The following is a 12,746-nucleotide window of genomic DNA, read 5'->3' on the forward strand; positions in this document are numbered from 1 at the left end:
ACGTTGGTGGAAACGTGAACTGTTTGAGGAGGTCATCGTTTCAGCAGTAAGTTATTTTCCACTTTGGAATCAGAAGACAAATGTTTTTTGTGCAACATCACTGACTGATAGTTAATATTTTTTGTGCAGCTCTTTGATAGCCAACTTCCTTTTGTAAGGAATTTTGTATTCGGAATTGCTAACTTTCCACAATCATGATGCCGAGTGGAATTCTTGAATCTGGTGCAGTACTTTCTTCGTTGGCCACATCTTCATATGTGATGTTAACAATAACAAAAACAAAACTCGTAAAGCCGGCCGCAGTGACCGAGCGGTTATAGGCGCTTCAGTCCGGAACTGCGCTGCTTCTACGGTCACAGGTTCGAATCCTGCCTCGGGCATGGATGTGTATGATGTTCTTAGGTTAGTTAAGTAGTTCTAAGTTTAGGGGACTGATGACCTCCGATGTTAAGTCCCATAGTGCTCGGAGCCATTGAACCAAAAGACGTAAAAAAGCTACGAAGTGTTTCCACGGCGCAGAAAGAATAGCTGGAGGCCGTCTTTATCAAGGTGTCCACACTACCGAATGTTGTACAGCTTTGTCTAAGAATTGTTTCGTGTCTCCCATTTCGAATGGGTGTCAAAAGTTCCGCGATTTTGTTTCAAAAGCGTGTCTATAGTCAAGAAATGTCCCTCTGTTGTGTATATACAAAATCACTCGATTGTCTGTAGACACTGCCTAGATACAAAAATCGCTCGACTTTGTACACTGGTGTGGACAAGGCCTTAATAGTAATATGATCCACAGCGACGGAGTACAACAAGCAGTAAAATGGATGAACTGAGGTTCACTATAATTTTTTTAAGTCTGCGGGTTCTTCTCTGCCTTTTGTAACAGGAAGATGTTCTTAATTGTCTCGATAGCATGAAGAAGCTTTAAAGCGTCTTTCGCTTTAGATTAAATTGTCCACAAGCTTAACCTGTTACAATATATTAATGACGTGCAAAGCTGGCACTTTTTGCCGATGATGCAGGTATAGCTATCATACCCAACAGACAAGAATTAACTGGTGAAATTGTAAACAATGTTTTTCAGAAAATCAGTAAGTGGTTCTCTGCAAATGGGCTCTCATTAAACTTCGACAAAACGCAGTATATAGAGTTCCACACAGTAAATGGAATGAGACCATTAATAAATGTAGACTTCGATCAGAAATCGGTAACTAAGGTAGAATATTCAAAATTTCTAGGTGTATGCATTGATGAGGGGTTAAACTGGAAAAAAACACACTGAGGATCTGCTGAAACGTTTGAGTTCAGCTACTTATGCTATTAGGGTCATTGCGGCGATATACATCTCAGTAAATTAGCTTAACACGCCTATTTTCATTCTCTGCTTTCGTATGGCATCATATTCTGGGCTAACTCATCATTGAGTAAAAGAGTATTCATGGCACAAAAGGGTGTAATCAGAATAATTGCTGGAGCTCGTCCAAGATCATCCTGCAGACACTTATTTAAAGAGCTAGAGATCTTCACTGTAGCCTGACAATACTTATGAAATTTGTTATTAACAAACCGAACGAATTCAAAAGTAAGAGCAGTGTACATGGCTACAACACTAGGAGAAAGGATGATCTTCACCACTCTAGGTTAAATCTAACTTTGGCTCAGAAGGGGGTAAATTATGCTGCCACAAAAGTCTTTGATCACTTACCTAATAGCATCAAAAGTCTGACAAATAGCCATAAAGCATTTAAAAGGAAATTAAAAGAATTTCTTAATGGCAACTCCTTCTACTCGTTGGATGAATTTTTGGATATAGTAAGTGGGTAATTTCCCCAACCCCAACAAAAAAAATTAAAAATATTAACTGTCATGTAATATTTTGTGTAATGTAATATCTTGTATAGACACCTTTTATTAACCTGACACGTTCTACATCATTACGAAGTGTCGTATTCATGATCTATGGAACAAGTACCAATCTAATCTAATCTATACAACCCTTACTCATGTGTAGCCTGCGTGGCTCAGTTTTCTGAGATCTGATGCTACGCGGCTGGTCCCGGCGGAGGTTCGAGTCCTCCCTCGGGCATGGGTGTGTGTGTGTTTGTCCTTAGGATAATTTAGGTTAGGTAGTGTGTAAGCTTAGGGACTGATGACCTTAGCAGTTAAGTCCCATAAGATTTCACACACATTTGAACATTTTCTCACGCTCGCTCGGCGCCATGCTCAGTCGCTCTGATGCACTGTATCGCCGACCCAGAATAATGGAGGGCAGAGAACTCCAATCCGCCTCCGGCAGCACGCCGAGTATCAAGGCGCGGCAGCGACGCGAGTGCGGTGCGCCCCTTCCGGGTGCGTCATCCCTCAGACAGTTTACGGCGGCCGGCTTCCGCTTCCGCAGCCGTCACTCTGCGAGGCTATCCAGGGCTGGGCGGCCGATGAAAGCGGTCGCTCTCTGGTCGCTGGCCCGCCACGCGGCCTCTGGAATAGACCGCGCGGTAGATACGGCGCCCACTTGAGTTCCCCCATAACCGCAGCAGGAACCGTCCAGACTAGAGTGGAGTTGCTGTTCACATCTCATATAGTTTCTACACCGCTGCATCTACGAGGGTAATCCCAAAAGTAAGGTCTCCTATTTTTTGTAAGTACATACACCTGTCTATTTCTAAAATGGTTTACATCACTTTACAGCTTGAACATTTACCTATTTTTAGACTTAATCACCATTTCTGTCGATGCATTTTTGTAGACGCTTTGGCAGTTTTCCTATGCCCATGTCATACCAGTTCATCGCCATGCTGTTCAAAAAGTTAAAAAATGGTTCAAATGGCTCTAAGCACTATGGGACTTAACTTCTGAGGTCATCAGTCCCCTAGACTTAGAACTACTTAAACCTAACTAACCTAAGGACATCACACTCATCCATGCCCGAGGCAGGATTCGAACCTGCGACCGTAGCGGCAGCGCGGTTCCAGACTGAAGCGCCTAGAACCGCTCGGCCACATCGGCCGGCTCAAAAAGTTATGAACCTCTTCTTTCACCTCGTCGTCGGAGCTCAATCGCTTTCCGGCCAAATGTTCTTTTAACCTAGGGAACAGGAGACAGTCACTGGGCGCCAAGTCAGAACTGTAGGGTGGGTGGGTGATTATGTTCCACTGAAACTGTTGCAGGAGAGCAACGGTTTGCCGAGCGATGTGTGGGCGAGCGTTGTCATGGAGAATGTGTACGACCTTGCTCAACATTCCTCTTCTCCGGTTCTGAATTGCCCGTTTGAGTTTTTTCAGAGTCTCACAGTACCTGTCAGCGTCAATTTTGGTCCCAGTGGGCATAAAGTCAGCCCACAATACCCCTTTCCGATCCCAAAAAAAACGGTTGACTTTACCGGCAGACTGTGTTTGTTTGAACTACCGCGGCTTTGGCGAAGAAGGATGCCGCCAGTGGCGTGATTGTTGCTTGGTCTCAGGTGTAAAGTGGTATGCCCAGGTTTCTTCAACCGTGACAATTGAATCCAGGAAGTTGTCCTGTTCGGCTGCAAGGCGGTGAAGAAATGCGCGGGAAGCATCAGCCCGTTGCCGCATGTGGTCCTCACTCAGCATGAGTGGCACCCATCTTGCGTACACCTTCCGGTAGTTCAGTGTTTCCGTTAAAATTGTGTGTGCGATGCTTCGGGAAACCTCAGGAACCAACGTGCAGAGATCATCCAGGGTGGGTTGGGGTTGGGTTGTTTTAGGGAAGAGACCAGACAGCGAAGTCATCGGTCTCATCGCATTAGGGAAGGACGGGGAAGGAAGTCGGCCGTGCCCTTTCAAAGGAACTATCCCGGCATTTGCCTGGAGAGATTTAGAGAAATCACGGAAAACCTAAATCAGGATGGCTGGACGCGGGATTCAACAGAATGCGAGTCCAGTGTGCTAGACACCGCGCCACCTCGCTCGGTCATTCAGGGTGGTCCGCCGATCTTCACGCATGCTTTGCTCAACTTTCAACACTCTCTCCTCAGAAATTGATGGCTCCATTGTTTGTCGTGAATTTCGGTCCGACCAGCTGCAAACTCTCTACACCACTTACGAACATTTTTGACATCCATGCACGACTCACCATACACTTCCGTCAATTGGCGATGGATTTCAATCGGCGCAGTGCCCTTTTGCGTTCAATTACCGAATAACTGCGCGCAATTCGCACTTGGCGGTAACACCCAACTGGAGCTCCATTCTCAACGGCTGCCAAGCCAGGACTGACCGCCTCAGCGCGGCTTGCGCGTGTTTACAGACAGCGCGTGAAGCACTCATCATAACAGTATGACCAACTGCTACACAAACAGAGTTCTGTACTTATAAAAAAAAATTGGAGACCTTACTTTTGGGATTACCTCGTATAAACATGAGCTAAAACATTTTCACCACTCCCCAACAGGAACAAACCATAGAGGATGCTCCACTGAACAACTTGAGGTAGGGAATCTGGGGTCGGAGAAGGCTGCTTAAGGAGATAATAGGAATAAAATCACATTACTGTGTACTTTTTTATTTACGTTAGTTGCAGTTAACTGCAAAAGCCATCACTTACACAATGAACGTACCATTTGTACTGTATCTTACAGAATGGGCCGAAACTGACACCCATCGACCTCAATGCAAGCATGACATCGGCGAACAAGAGTCTGACGCCTCCTGACAAATATCCCTGGTATGTCCCGAATCACATCACAGGCAGCTACAATTCTTGCATCTAATTTCATCTCCGTATCCACTGGGGTCTCATACACATTCACAAGTGACCTCAGATATCCGCACAGGAAATAATCTAGGGGATCCAGGTCAGGCGGCTTCGCAGGCCATGGAATAGGACCTCCCATTCCAATCCAGCGGCCAGGAAATAGAGCACTGAAGTGCTTGCGGACATTCACACTAGAGTGAGGCGGTGCACCGTCATGTTGTACTCAGATTCTCTCACGAAGAGCCAAGGTACGTTCTCCAACAACTCAGAACTCTTCACACGAACCTCATGCACCGGTGGGCATTCAGACGGCCACGACGAAGCCAAGTCGAAAATTTATTCTTTGGAAGTGATAACCTACTTTTAATTAAATAGTCTTGTGGCGCAACATCTCTGATACAGTCACATCTTAAATCTAGAGCCCTAGTTATGAGTTCTGGTCATTAAATTTTTTCAAAACATTTTTATTTTAGGCCGTTATTGCTTTAAAACGAACATAGGCATACGCGGAACTGTAGTGCTCGTGGTAGGAGACGCCGTAAATTACATTTAAATAAATTCAGTCATCATTTTAACAAAGGGTACAGCCACAATAAGACATTCCAGTGCAAACCCAGTAAAATTAAAAAAGCCCACACACCATGAAGGAATTATCCGAATGGTACAGATATTGGTACATGTGATGTACACTACACAGGCAAACAAATGATCACAATTTCAGGAAAATTTGAAAATTTGTTCAAGAGAAAGAGCTTCACAAACGGAGCAAGTCAGTTATACGGTTTGGCATTGATTTATTAAGTTGTTGGATGTCCTCTTGTGAGATATGGTGCGAAATTTCGTCCAATTGGTGCTTTATATCGCCAAAATTTCGAGCTGATTGGAGGACTCTTCTCATAATGCTCCAAATACATTGAACTGGGCGATCTTGCTGGCCAAGGTAATGTTTGGCAAGCACGAAGCCAAGCAGTGGAAACTCATGCCGTGTGCGGGCCGCCATTATCTTGCTGAAATGTAAACACTTGCCATGAAGGGCGACAAAACCGAGCGCACAATATCTTTAACGTACCGGTGTGCAGTAAAGGGACCGCGGATGGCAACCAAATGGGTTATGCTATGAAAAGAAACGGCATCCCAGACAGTCACACCTGGTTATCGGGCTGTCTGGAGGATAACAGTCAACTCATGTCCCACTGCTGTCTGGGGCGTTTCCAGACACGTCTTCGCTGGCACTGGGGCTCAGTTCAAACAGGGTCTGATCACGGAAGACAATTCTACTTCAGTCAATGAGATTAAAGGCCGAAGACGGGTCTGGAGACGCGCTGGACGGCAGTGGAATACCAACGTGACTGTCAACTGCCCTATGGCCCGACAGCCATGAGTGATGGTCTGGGGTGACATTTCTTTTCATAGCATAACCCATTTGGTTGTCATCCTCCCGTAACCTTACAGCACACCGGTAGGTCGAAGACATTGTACGCTCCGTTTTGTTGGCCATCATTGAAAACCATCCTGGACTTAAATTTCAGCAAGATAATGCTAGCTCGCACACGCCTGAATTTCTACTGCTCGGCTTCGTGCTTATCGATCCTTACCGGCCGGCCGGAGGCGCCGTGCGGTTCTAGGCGCTGCAGTCTGGAGCCGAGCGACCGCTACGGTCGCAGGTTCGAATCCTGCCTCTGGCATGGATGTGTGTGATGTCCTTAGGTTAGTTGTGTTTAATTAGTTCTAAGTGACTGATGACGTCAGCCATTTGAACCCCTGGTATTGTCCTAACGCGGCACCCAGTGACATTACCTTCTTTCTTCGGATGGCAAAACTGTTTCTTCGAGACAATGAGATGATTTTCGACGTGGAACTTTTCCTGAACAACCAAAATGAGAACCTACACAAAGTTATCTCCGGCAAGTCATACATCGTTGGGAAAAATTTTTCGCATTGCTTGGTGAATATACAGAGAAGGACCAACTCCATAGCCAAGTGTTATGGTCGCAGCTAAAATTTCTGTAATTGACACTTGAAACTTAATGACTGATCCAATCCCAAGTTTAGGGATATTACTGAGAAAGTCAGGATTTTCACCCAAATACGACATACATTTTCCCCCCTTGCACAAAATGATGTTGTCGGCTCATTGTTAAACAGGAAAAACATGTCATGTCAGCACTGTAGTGTTGCTCTCGCTCTAAATGCAACTACACCCTCTGCTTCCAAACACAGTTTCCAACAAAGTTCCGGCCCTGATTTCCCGCTGCACAACCTCATATGGATTCTTTTTTATTTTTAGTGTTAAAAGCTTGATGAACAGTGGCCACACACACACACACACACACACACACACACACACACACACACACAAAAGACATGCGCACAAATGGTTCAAATGGCTCTGAGCACTATGGGACCCAACTGCTGAGGTCATTAGTCCCCTAGAACTTAGAACTAGTTAAACCTAACTAACCTAAGGACATCACACACATCCATGCCCGAGGCAGGATTCGAACCTGCGACCGTAGCGGTCTCGCGGTTCCAGACTGCAGCGCCAGAACCGCGTGGCCACTTCGGCCGGCACATGCGCACAGATTTCTGATAGAGACAAGTTTAATTGGGCTTATGTTGCGCAGAAACTTCTCGACAATGAAAAGGGAGGATCTGAACATAAACAACGCTGGTCCGACCCTCGCGAAATTATTACACGTGGTGCAAGAACAGCTGTCTCGTCTGAAATACCAAATGCATGTTGAAAGTCACCGGATTACGTCTAACATGCTTTTAGCATACATTCGCAATCAATTCACAAAGTTATTGAGTGAAGCCATTGTTGCTTTTGGCTGAACTAAATACACAGAAGTCTACACAGCACACATGTCTGATTTCGGATACAAAAATGGCTATGAGCACTATGGGACTGAACATCTTAGGTCATAAGTCCCCTAGAACTTAGAACTACTTAAACCTAACTAACCTAAGGACATCACACACACCCATGCCCGAGGCAGGATTCGAACCTGCGACCGTAGCAGTCCCGCGGTTCCGGACTGCAGCGCCAGAACCGCACGGCCACCGCGGCCGGCATTTCGGATACAGTGGTCATTTTAAAGTGATCTGTACGTCCATCTGTATCTTGAATATGTACAAGTGTTTACATTTCGTATGTAGCTGCGCGCAAAAACATGAGCTACTCGCATATGCACATATTCAGAGAATAATTTGTCGGCAAACGGTGAAGTCCAGTAATGAAGGTCGTTATTCGACAAAATTTTTTGTGTTGTGCATTTCTTCCGAATCTTGATTATTAGGAAGTCGGGATGGCTCACAGCCACAACTTGTACTCAGAATCGTCTATAGTGATTTCTTTTGTTACATGGTGTACTGGTAATGAGGTACCGAATCGTTGTTAGCGAGCAGACAAGTTTGGTGACAGTACGGACCGTGTTCGTATTAAACTTGATGTAACAAACATTCTTGCGTTGCGTGAAACACCCTAGATCAGATTTCCCGTAGAAAATTTAAATTGCAAAGGTTCGACTCCTCTCGGGTATACAAATGTGCGTGCAAACACGCATGGTTGGCGGTCTAATCGACACGCTACTAAACTGATCTTACAACTTCAGTTACGCACATTGTTAGTGAAAAGGCTTCAAAACAGTGCTTTTTTAATGAAATATTGGGAAAACATGAACTATAATTATTACTATCCAACTCCTATAGTATACGTACAGAGGTGCTTACATGCTAAGCTACTGCAAGCCACAAGGCTAACGGAGAAGTGGTGACAAAAAATAGGAGCCGAATTGTGCCTCTCTTATTTACAAAAGAATGTTGTAATTCATATTACCGAATGCTGCAGGAATGTGATAGCAATATCTGAGTTTCACATCGAAATATCTTCTTATACTTTCTAACACGTAAATTTATATGTTAATATGCTTATCTTCCCTTCAGAACTGCTTTTCTTGCTATTGCCAATTTGCATTTTATATCTACCTCACTTCTGTCATCATCAGTTATTTTTCTCCGCAAACTGCAAAACTCGCCTGCAATTTTCAGCTTCTCATTTCCTAATCCTGTTTCCTCAGAATAACCTGATTTAATTCGACGACACTCCGTTATCATGATATTACTTTTACTTACGTTCATTTTAAAACATAGTCATATCAATCAGCTCCTCTTCCTAGTCCTTGGCTGTCTCGTCTACGAGCACTACGACGTCACTGGCTAGCATTTAACTTTTGATTTTTTCTTTCTGAACTTGAATTACATTTCAAATTTGTCTTTAGTTACTTTTACTGCTCGCTCAGTGTACGCATTGAGAAACATAGCGAACTCGCTCGTAACCATGTCTTTCTCCCTTTTTAATAGCTGCTACCTTTCCAAATCCTTCGACTCTTACAACTACGGTTTGATTTCCTTCTGTGTATATTACATCGTAATTTTAGCCACTCACTTGGAACATGGTGCGTAACAGTTTTCATTTGTTTGTAGGTGGGTCATATACACCTCTTTCTGTTTCCATTTTGTAGACATTGTCGTTCCAAATTATAGGCTTGAGAAACCTGTTCTGCCGTAATTGCTTTAATTACTACCTCGGAATGAGTACCGAGTGGACACCATTACGTCGTTCCTTACATCTGGCAAGGAAGTTGCATTTGTTGCAGGCTACCTTGTAGCTTGCTTTTAGAAAACACGCAACATCGTAAGTATGTTCAGACGTCTTTTATTAACCGGCTAAAGATTCATAGTGAGAAAAATCCTTTGAAAAGATGATGATTCGTGGACGTCAGTGATGCGTGAAAGACTCTCCTGTATTCGTCCATTTATTTTGCCTTTTCAGTCCATACTGTGTAACTCACTTCCTACTCTCCAGTTGGTCTTTACTTTACTCCCTCCTTCTTGCACCGTTGTTGTTGTTGTTGTTGTTGTTGTTGTTGTTGTTGTTGTGGTCTTCAGTCCTGAGACTGGTTTGATGCAGCTCTCCATGCTACTCTATCCTGTGCAAGCTTCTTCATCTCCCAGTACCTACTGCAACCTACATCCTTCTGAATCTGCTTAGTGTATGCATCTCTTGGTCTCCCCCTCGATTTTTACCCTCCACGCTGCCCTCCAATACTAAATTGGTGATCCCTTGATGCCTCAGAACATGTCCTACCAACCGATCCCTTCTTCTGGTCAAGTTGTGCCACAAACTTGTCTTCTCCCCAATCCTATTCAGTACCTCCTCATTAGTTATGTGATCTACCCATCTAATCTTCAGCATTCTTCTGTAGCACCACATTTCGAAAGCTTCTGTTCTCTTCTTGTCCAAACTATTTATCGTCCATGTTTCACTTCCATACATGGCTACTAGCTCCTATTACTCGTTTTCGAACTGCTTTTTTCCTCCACATCCATCGTTCCCTTTTTCCTTTCATGTATTTCTCGTACTTCCTACTAACCGTTCTCTTTCTTCCTGTACGTCATCCTCCGCCTTTCTAGTTATTTTCCTTTCTTCCTTCTTTTCGTTTTTTATTTCTTTCTTTCTAGGACCCTGTTTTGTCAGCTTTCGACAGTATTTCTCCTTCTTCTGTGATATTCGATGATTTTGACGAAGCAAGATAGGAAGCAAGTCGTCCACAGCTGTTGACACTGTAAGTCATTCTTTGGAGTCTTCCCCTCTTTTGGTACCTGCCTTACATTTTTCTCTAACACTCGCATTTCTCACTTAGTTAGCGTGTACAATGTCTTACGTAATTTCAGCGCTTCCAATTCTACTTTATTTAATTTCAATATATTCCCCGCTTATCTTACATTCAATCAGTTCTCGGTTATAAATTCACACTGCTCTACGAGTATTTGTCTGAGTCTCCCTTTCACGTTGTCGTCTAATACTTTTTTATCTCCTTTATACCTCTCTTCTGCGCTACATGTTACGCTACATTCGAAAAATCTGTCACCTTCCCATTGCCTGTGTGTGTATCAAGCCGTGAGCCACTGTCTCACTGGAGGAGTTGTGTTTCTTTGGGATTCTTCCAACAATTGTCCGTCTGCAGTCTGCTTTTATTGTAACTTTGTAACTAGTTTCATATGGCCATTCCATTTGAAACTGCTCTGGATGCATAATCGTAGGTATTTCACGGTTGTTACTCTTTCCAGTGATTTATCGCCAATCACGGAAGCGAAAAGACTTGGATCTCTTCTCCGATTTTGCCGGCCGTTGTGGCCGAGCGGTTCTAGGCGCTTCAGTTTGCAACCGCGCGACCGCTACAGTCGCAGGTTCGAATCCTGCCCTCGGGCATGGATAAGTGTGATGTCCTTAGGTTAGTTAGGTTTAAGTAGTTCTAAGTTCTGGGGGACTGATGACCTCAGATGTTAAGTCCCATAGTGCTCAGAGCCATTTGAACCAATCTTCTCCGATTTATGGGCACTACGTTACATTTATTTGTTTTGAGCGTTAATTTACCAGTTCCTACACGTCTTCCTGCATTTCACTGCCACTCGCTGCCGTTGCGACTTCCTTGTATACGATTACCATGAACCACTCCCCGCATCTTCCAGCGTTGTGCAACAGATCACTTAGATACGTCGTGCACAGTGGCAGTCCTATAACACTGTCTTGGGGACACCAGGCTTGCTTTCGCAGTTGAAGAATTTTCTGCGTTAAGCACTACATGCCGAGTACTGTTTCCTAAGAGGTCGACAGTGCAGTTGTGAAGTCAGTCCGACATTCCATAAGCTGGTATTTTCTTCAATAGCGGCCGTCCTTCAACTGTACCGAATGCCTTCCACAAGTCAATAACCACGCTGTCTAAAACCTTGGCGGAGCGCTCTGGATATCGTAGGCAAACAGAGGGAGCTAATTAATCTAAAACTTTTCTGACTGGAAAGCCGCATCTTGTTATAAAAAAATAAGTCACTGAGTAAATAACCGACTTTTATGCCATAGTTTCAACGGCATTCCTCTGACAATGGAAGAGCGTTACTTCCAACGCTCAGAGTGCACGAAAATACGCTTAAAATATAAACGGCTCATCGCGATAACAGTGATATGAGCTATTCGCTTGCAAAACCGCGCGTCTTAGCGCGATACACATTTGGATGATCACCTACTCAAGGTCTAAGAGAGGAATTTTGGTAACACGAAAAACAAAATAACGATAGAATAGGACGCCCCAAAACGTACCCACAGAGGATATTGTAGCAAATATTGAGGCCGGTATCCGTCAGCTTCCACAGCAGTCTGCTGACGTAATTAGGATGGAAACGGCTAGGATTTTACGCACATGTAAGCCACCTAAAAGTAATTTGTCGCAGGCTCAAAGGAAGGCGCTGAGGGATATAAATGGAGATAAAAACATTATTGTTCTTAATGCAGATAAGGGTAATGCCACCGTCATACTGAACAGTGAGGACTATCATGGAAAAATCAATGATATGTTGGTTCACTCCAATTACAAAAAGCTCCAGAAAGATCCGACTATGAAGATTTTAAGAATGACAAATCGACTGGTGAAAGCGTCTTCATTTGGCTCCGACGATAAGAAGCTGCTTTGTAAAACAGAAATGTACCCACCTAGACTTTATGGCTTACCCAAAGTTCATAAACCTGGGATTCCGTTGAGGCCAATTGTCAGTGCTATAGGCGGACCAACACACGAGTTAGCTAGACACCTTGCCTCAATGCTGCAGCCTTATGTTGGTAGGACGGACAGTCATATTAAAAATTCAGCTCACTTCATTGACAAGTTAAAGGAAACGAGCGTGGGCCCGGATGATATCCTCGTCAGTTTTGACGTTGTGTCGTTATTTACCATGATTCCGGTAAACGAAGCTATCTTATGCATAGCGGATATTTTTCCCACCGATATTGTGGCATTATTCCGACACTGCCTCACCACAACCTACTTTCAATACAATAGTGACTTTTATGAACAGATTGACGGAGTGGCTATGGGCAGTCCTCTCAATCCTGCTGCGGCTAACTTATTTATGGAGACTTTTGAACAACGGGCGTTGCAGACGGCCAGTAAGAGACCAGCCAGATGGTATCGCTATGTCGATGA

This window comes from Schistocerca nitens, chromosome 9 (assembly GCF_023898315.1).
Source record: "Schistocerca nitens isolate TAMUIC-IGC-003100 chromosome 9, iqSchNite1.1, whole genome shotgun sequence".
NCBI lineage: Eukaryota > Metazoa > Arthropoda > Insecta > Orthoptera > Acrididae > Schistocerca > Schistocerca nitens.